Consider the following 8,939-nt stretch of genomic DNA (forward strand, 5'->3'; position numbering starts at 1 on the left):
AAGCTGGGGACCCGCTGGGCTCCTCCCTCTGGCTTCTCAAGGGTGACCCTCAGCCCGGCCCCGCACTCACCACTCACCGACGCGCCTGTGTGGAGCTCAAGCAGGTGCAGCGCGTAACATCTCCCACTCCCGCCCGCCGCTAATTCAGGCAGGCTGGGCGCATGCGCGGCCCGGCGGCCACGCCCCATCCCGCGCCTGGCCACGCCTACGCCGCGCTCGACGTCCTGGCTCCCCAGCCCCTGAGCCCCAGCCGCGGCCTCCTCCCTGTGGTGGGGGCGGGCTCCAAGGCAGCACCTTTCCCTCCTCACCCGGCTGCCTCTTCCTGTAGCCCGGGGTGGAAAACCCCTCAGAGCTGGGCTCGTCTGAGGGGGGCCTGGAGGAGGAATGAAAACGAGACACACCAGGTGTGGATGACGCGAGGAGCGGCCGGGCACGTGCCAGAGGTCGGATCCACGAGAAATTGTAGGGTGCGTGTCTCCCCCCCCCTAGTTTAACCCTCTGAGGACGGAGATTTCGTGGCCATTTGGGGTCGCCGGTTGCGGGGCTTGATGGCCCTTCTCGGGCAGCTGTTCATGTGGTTGGGGGAGGGGTTCCTGGAGCGCTGCTCTAAGTAAAACCTGTGGTGACATGTGTATTAAGTCTCCCCGCAGTTCAAAATGGACGTGGGGTGTTTTAACTAGAGCTCTGGGTCGCTTGTTGCAGGGATTTGTGGCCCTCTTAGGGTGCCTGTGCACGTGCTTAGGGGTGGGGCGGAGGGGCATGTTAATTAGAGGGGTTCCCGGAGAGCCACTTAAATTAAAACCCACAGCGTCATGTGTATTAAGCCCCCACACGATTCAAAATGGATGTGGGGTGCTTTCATTAAAGCTTATTCGCCAAGCACCCCAGCAGCTATGTTGAAACCCACAAGGGTTTATACACAGGACGCTGCAGCAATGCCAGAACCTTCTAGTTCTGGCATCCATTCAATTGATTTGAACAGATTCAGTTAATTGAGTGTGGCCCAACAGGTTCTAATTAGAACGCATCGGAGCACGTGTGTAGGCAACCCCTAGTGAGAGAGCTTTTCCTAATGTCTAACCTAAACGTCCCTTGCTGCAACTTGAGCCCGTTGCTCCTTGTTCTGTCATCTGCTGCCACTGAGAACAGTCCAGCTCCTCCTCCTTTCGAACTTCCCTTCAGGCAGTCGAAGACTGTTACTCATCTTGCTGTCCCACCAAGTAAGGCAAGCCTCGGTTCTGCCACGCTGCTAGCTGGGAGCTGCTTCTGTTTCCCAGCCTGGCAGATTTTAACTCATTCCGATGAAGCCCTAGTGTTTTTGCTTCCCTCTTCAACTGAATGATTCAGCCTTAGGCCCTGATCGTATGAGTAAAGTTTCTAGTTTCTTTTTAACTGGAGAAAAATCTGGGTTGTTTCAGAAGGGATGATGCATCGTACCATCTTCACGCCACTTTTTCAAAACTCTCCATCCTACCTTCTGGGATGTGAGGGAAGAGGAAGACCAAATACTGAGAGACTTGTGATATAAACCACAAGCAGTGGCAACACTGTCATTAGCTACCTTAGATCCCCTGTCCATGGATGTCTGATTTCAAAAAGCAGGGGGTGGGGAGCGCAGATAGTGTGGCACATCATCCCATATATCACAACACCCATGTTTCTCCAGTTACAGAGAACCTAGAAGCTGTACTAATTTGCAGGGATCCTGGTTTCCTCTGACTTAAAAATACCCCCAATTTTCAGTTTAAAAAAAAAAAAAAAAAAAAGTAACCCCAAATCCACACTTTCCCATGATTTAAATGAAACCACTAATATTATATATGTTAGTGATGTTTCATTTAAGTAATGGAAAAATGTGGATTTGGGGTTACTTTTATAACCAAAAATTGGGGATTTTTTTTTTAATCAGAGAAAACCAGGATCCCTGCTAATCTGCTAGGGGGCCAGTGCCACGTTATTTGGTTTAAGATTAAGGCACAAGCAACTATAATTATTGCAATGGGTGTTAATTTGCACATCTGTTCTATATTAAGATTACATAGAGAAACAGAACAAGCTAGGCAAACAGTAGTCCAAAGATGCTGTCTCATTAGTCCTGCATGTGTCATCAATTAAGTGTACATCTCATATTGAGATTCATTAAACAAAGTCTAGCCTGCTTGAATGTTCTGGCAGTGCATCCAATGCTTTGCTGCCAGTCATTTCTACACCTGAGTTAATATTACCACACCTGAGGTATGGTTTTAGCTACAGCTAAAAACAGTCTGCAGGGCTGTGAAAAAGAAGAGAGGCATGTACCAGGAATGGCTAAAACAGTAGAATTGCAGAAGAAAGGATCATTTGACTAGTGGAGTGCCAAGACCAGTAGAAAGGAGAGATAGTAGCAGGAATAAGGGAGATGATGGTGAGCCATGAATCAATTGGCATTCTCAGCACTGTCTAAACAGAAATGCTGCTGTCCCTCCCAGGCAATTGGTTTCAAAGTTTGGGTGGACCAGCGATCAAAGCAGGGTGCAACTGCACCCCCTTGGATCCCTCTGGACATGGGAACCCAGAGATGGAGTCACTAGGTGACTTGCTCCATCATATCTTCACATTGTCATGGGGAAGCTTCAGTTGCTTCTAGCAGTGCTGGGTGCATTGCTGTAATAGGGCTCCAGCAGCCTCTCGTAGTTCACCCAGAGGATCATAGGAAAGTAGGCATGAGCTCTTCAAGTTCAGTCCCCTGCTCAAGGCAGGATCATCCCTGACTAAAAAATCCCAAACTAAATCATGTCACCTACTCTGGGGAAGAGACGGCATAGTGGTTAAAAGCTAGCCTGTGGACAACACTGCCAACTCCAAGTGTTTCAAAAACACAAACCAAAAACACACATTTGACTGGCTTGGAAGTTGTAGGGGTTGTTGGTGTTGTTGTTTTTTCTACAGGATTTAGGGTTCTTTTTTGGTTGCCTTCTGGACTTTGAGGTTTTCAGCTGCATTTTTTTCAAGCTTTTCTTTGCAATCCAAATTATTTTTCAAAAAAAGACAAAATTGTCACGTAATTGCCTGCCTACAGGATCTGAGGGAAGAGGCAGACTGAATATTGAGTGGTTTGTGATAAACCACAAGCAGTGGCACCAGTGTCAGTATCTGCCCTAGATCCCCTGCCACTGTCATCTTTATTGGAACCGCATTGGTGACGCATCTAATGGAAAAAACAATCAGTAAGTGTCCAGGTGAGTAGTGACTTTTCCCCAAAATCTTTTTCTTCTGAAGCTAATGAGGAAAAGCAAGCTGTTCCCGCTCTTAACCTTTGTCTTCACTGTATACCTTGTTAAACAGTGCCGCTCATGAATTCTCCATCTCTGTGACAAATATCATTCTCCAAAGATAAACTTAAGCCAACACAGCTGGAAAGTTCTTTACAATTTTAAATTTTAGCATTGCCTTTTTGAAATGCATTCCTTGAACCTTAGCCTGGATTTCTAGTGCATGTTTCTAGTTGTTATTTATTTGTAGTATTTGAGCACAAACAGGGCCTGTGTTATGATTGTGCTACATGCTGTGCACAACTAGTAAGAGATAGTAACTACCATACAGGGTCAGAGCGAGTAGGCTGTCAGGTATCTAATCTGGGGCAGCCTTTGTATGTGGCACATGGCAGATCAGGAAAGGAGCACAGGGCAGGGAGCAGAAGCAAAAAAGGATTGGAGTGGCACTTGGGAAGGGCACAGGCTTAATTTTATGGCAAGCCTAGCAGAAATATTGTCCCCCACCACTTATCTAGCCTATCCCCCTGTCTGAAGCAGAAACAAGTATGTCTGAGTCATCAATGTGTTTTTCTAACTTGCTCCTAAAAACTTCCAATGAGAGAAATTCCTCAGCCTCCCTAGTTAACCTGTTCCACTGATTCACTGGCCTTCAGTCTTTGCTGAAATCAAATCAATTTCTGTTTTTTGTCCTGTCCTCACGAGTTTTTTACATAGTAGAAGACTGTCATCATGCCCACATTTAATCTTTTCTGAACTAGACAAATGAAATTTGTTCAGCCTTTCCTTCTAGGTGATATTTTTTACACCCCTAATTATTTTTATCATTCTTGTTACTCTCCTTCATACCCTCTAATGAATCTAGATGGATCTTTCATAGTTTCATAGTTGGTAGGGTCGGAAGGGACCTGAGCAGATCATCAAGTCTGACCCCCTGCCATTTCTTAAATGTGATGCGCAAAGCTAGACACAGTACTTTAGCTGAGGCCTCACCACCACTGAGTAGTGTGCATCAGTCACCTCCCTTGTCTTACACAGACAGCACTATGTTAAACCTCTGTTTTACAACAGCATCAGCTTGACAACTGTCATTTAGTTTGCAATCCACTCTAATCCCCATTACTGCAGTACTGCTGCCTAGCCAGTATTATCTCATTCTAGATTCATGCATTTGTTTTTTTCTCTTCCTAACTGTAGTACTTTGCACTTCTCTTTGTTGTTCATCCTTCAAATTGGATGATGACCATGACATCGTTGGTTGGTTTGGTTTTTGTGAACATGTGAGTGGCTGATCAGGCCAATTTGTGCTTTGAACTGTCTGTGGCATGCTGAGCAAGAGATGCCATTTTGGGTTGCTTGATCAACAGTGGACTGCTGCTGTTGTGAGATTTATGCAGTTTGTGCTTCTTCTCTGCCTCAGCAGTTTTTTTCCGCTCATAGGCAAGTAACTCCAGTATGGTTGAGGCTTCGCCAGGTGGAACGGTCATGAGCAAGATCATCCCAAGACTTCAGGTCAATGTCGAAATGTTTCAAGAATGACTTGAGGGAGTGCTTGAAGAGTTTCCTCTGGCCTACCTAAGAGCGCTTTCCCTCCTTTAGCTTGTAAAAGATCTTCGTTAGCAGTCGCTCATCTGACATCCTGGTGACATGGCCTGCCCATCTCATTTGTGACTTCATCGACAGAGTGTGGATGCTTGGAATGCCTGCCCATGTAAGAACTAGGGGTCTGGGACCTTGTCTTGCCATCTTATCCTCATCCGTTTCCTCAGACAGCCCATGTGAAAGTAGTTCAGCTTCGTAGCAAGACATGTATATACTATCCAGGTTTTGTATGCATACATCAGGATTGGCAACACAATGGCTTTGTAGACCTTCAGTTTTGTTTGTTGATTGATGCCTCTGTGGTCCCACACATTTGCATATAGTCTTCCAAAGGCCATGCTTGCTTTAGCAGTTCTGGCATTGGTTTCATCACTGATGTGAACTGCATGTGACAGTGTACTGCTGAGAGAGGTGAACTTGTCCACTGCCTGCAGGATTTGGCCATTCACTGTGATGGCAGGCTCTATGTAAAGCCTAACTGGTGTGGCCTGGTGCATCACTTCTGTCTTCTTAGTGTTGACTGTAAGACCAAAGTTGTCACAAACTGAAGAGAAATGGTCCATACTCCATTGCGTGCCAGACTCAGATCTGGCATTCAGGAAACGGACATCAACAAACAGAAGATCATGAACAGTCACTTCCTGTAACTTCATCTTTGCCTGTAGTCTCCTCAAATTTGAAGAGTTTGCCATCAATCCAGTAACTGATCTCAATCCCAGTGTCACAGTCACGAAAGGCATCTGTAAGCATGGCAGAGAACATCCTACTAAAGATGGTTGGGACCAACACACAGCCATGCTTGACTGTACTGGTGACTGGAAATGGTTCAAATAACTCACTCATCCACAACATGAGACAGCATGCCATCGTGGAATTGCTGAATCATTGCAATTAATCTCTTCAAGCAGCCGAATTTTGCCATGATCTTCCACAGGCCCTCCCAGCTGACTGTATCAAATGCTTTTTTCAGGTCAGTGAAAGTCATGTACAGGTTGGAGTTCTGTTCCTGGCATTTCTCCGGAAGTTGACAAGCTGCAAACACCATGTCTCTGGTCCTGTCCTTTCCTGAAACCACACTGACTCTCAGGCAAGAGCCCATGTTTAATGTGTTGCACAAAGCAATTCAACAGGATTCTGGTTAGGATTTTACCACCTGTTGACAGCAAGGAGATTACCCCGATAGTTGTCACAGGATTGTCTGTTGCCTTTGTATAAGAGGACGATGCTTGTACATCTGCTTGTACAGGTGGATAATGGATGCATCCTTGTACTCCTGGGGTATGTACCGGGAGATGTCTGCAAGGCCGGAGGCTTGCACATGGCTTTGAAAATGACTAAATTCTTCCAGTCAATGTGGACTCAAGATACTATACTTGTCTTTACTGAATTTGACGAAGCTGACTTTAGACCATTTCTCTAATCTATCAATACTGCTTCAGAGAACCTGTAATCTAAGAGAGAGAGAATTTTTACAAACTTATATGGGGCTTGGTGTGGGTACGGAGATCTCTCTGTGTGGCGTGAGTTTGAGGACTGGGGTCTAAATTGGATTTAAGCAAGGGAGTGTGTGTGTGAGCATGTGTTAGAGTCCTAGATCTGATGCATATAAAACATTTCAAAAGTAGCCATAACACTTTTGCTCAAACACCCTGGTTATTGACATACGTTTCTAAACTAAGTAGCATAGAAACCAAATCAATTGTGAAGGCCCTTATAAGTCATGAGATTAACAAACATATATTGTGATAGTCCAGTTACAGCCACAGTACTTTACAATGCATGTGGTCAAAACAGCATAGGAGAGGCCTGAAGGGGATCTCTTGGGTCATCAAGTCCAGCCCTGCCCCTGGCAACAGCGTCATTGAATCCTGTTCATACATTTATCCTGAAAGTAGTTAGTGTGTTTGCCCTAGTTCTCCCATTGGAAGGCTGTCCCAGATGTTAGAAACCTTGTGTATCTAGCCTGAACTTAAACCAATGGTTAGTTTATAACTATTTTCTTGTGCCAACATGATCCATTATCTTAAACAGCTCTTCCTGGCACTTAGCCCTGAGGTATTTAATAGAAACCTGTCGTATCTCTATGATAGTCATCAGATCAACACCTTTATTTTCCAAACCAGAGTAGAGATTTCAAACTATTATCTGAACTGGACTTTATACTACTCTTGTGGAAATCTTGACTCTCTACCTATTCCCATGACAATGATTTCTGTAGTACTTCAAAGAGAAGCAGAAAGAGGTTTCAAAAGAAAGGGCTAAGTTCACATAAATGAGCATAACTGAGATGCATGTGTGGGGTGCTGTGAAATGCATATCACCAACAGAGGGAACCTCTTCACGACACTGCTACTCCTGAGGAAATGGATCATCTGAAATTTCTAGCAATACCCCATCACCCCTGTCTCTGCCTGTGGCTTGCTGTATAATCCTGGACAGGTGTCACCCACACATTCCCATTGTTGAACTGTGTTACTAACAAATGAGCCCCAGGCTGTCGATATGTAAAATGGGAATGCTTCTTGTCCCCATTTTCACTTCACAGAGTGTTTAGACCCTGATTCAGAAAATGCATCTGAATTCAGGAATGTGTCTACCTGAAGAATGTGCTTCTTGTTAAGCTCACACTTCAATGCTTTTCTAAATTGGGGCTCTTCTACAGTGTCTCTAAAATGCTTTGAGATCCACTAAAGAAACATAACTGCAAGGTGTTATTTTTACTGCATACTGATTAGCCTGTCTTAACTCCATATGCAGTGAGCTGAAGACTCCTTATCAGGGTGGGTGAGGACATAGAGGGAGATTATCCCTTTCCAAAACTTAGTGGATCCAGTACAACACTTCTTTGATTTACTTACGTCATTCAGTGTCTGGTAGAACAAAATGCAGTTTCTATGCACGGAAACTGGTTCTAGCTATATTTTTTTCTTTTGCCTGTGGCGTATCTGGAAGGAATTCTTAAAAATATTATTTTTATTTAACCTTGTGCTTTGGTATTCTTTCCTCATTCTTCAGCATAGTCTGTTAGCTTAATTGCTCATCTTAAAGGGCCAGTGCTATTCTGGGAACAAAGAGACATGATCTACCTGCAGTCTTGAAGGTAGTGAAATTCATGGTGTACGGTTACCTGCATGTGACCTGGACAGAATATTCTATAGAGCATTTCCTCACCCAGCACTCTAATAACTTGTCATACTTGTTTTAAAAATATGTGAGGCATATAACTCCTTCCTATGTCACTGCTTGCTAATAAGCATGGGGTATTGGCATTTGTGTCATTGCTGAACGAGTCATTACAGAACTGTGTGCTTTTATCGTTGCTTGGCAACTATCCAGAAAAAACACAACAAGTAAGCATACCTGATGATACAGTCAGTGCTGTTGTATCTATTTGGGGCCAAATCCTGTCATCAGTCATGAATTTTCTGTGTAGGACTAAGCACAGATCTGTGAAACCATCCCTTGGGATCCCAAGTGGAGAAGGAGGTCACTCAGTGTCCAGACCAAAATCATATCTGCGTCCCACACAGTGCTGATACTGTGCTAAATGATTGAGTCTAGGTGTACTGCATTGGGAAACTAGATGCAGGGAAAACCTGATTTATACTAAAAAAAAATCCTTCTTCATTCTCATCAGATTTCTGCAATAATAGTTTTCATTTTGGGGCCTCTCTTCACACTTGGGCTGGGCTGGTTGAAACAGGTAGTATTGAGCAAAGGGGAAGAATTCAGTGTTATTTTTCCCTTCTCAAGTACTCCAGAGTCAGGCTCCCCTTGCTTGCTCTCCTTTGGGCCCTGTGACTCATATGCTGTTAGCTACACAGCAGTCCAGTTCAACAGACAGGGCAGAGGCTGATTTTTGTCCAGCCCATCCTATAGCCTTGTCATTACAGGGCTCTCCTGGCATCAATTTGAGACCCCTCAAGAAGAGGCAAGTCCAGAGCTCAACCTTCTTGAGTGAGTACTGGGGATCCAGGTTTTTCATTTGCCACAGAAAAATGTGGCAAAAGCATGGATTTACTCCTTTAAAGAAACGTTACCTTCCAGGTAAAGTTGGGACCAGGAAGGGGCATAGGTGATGTGGGG

The sequence above is a fragment of the Gavialis gangeticus genome, unplaced genomic scaffold (genome assembly GCF_001723915.1).
Source record: "Gavialis gangeticus isolate Ggan-Ray unplaced genomic scaffold, GavGan_comp1, whole genome shotgun sequence".
NCBI lineage: Eukaryota > Metazoa > Chordata > Crocodylia > Gavialidae > Gavialis > Gavialis gangeticus.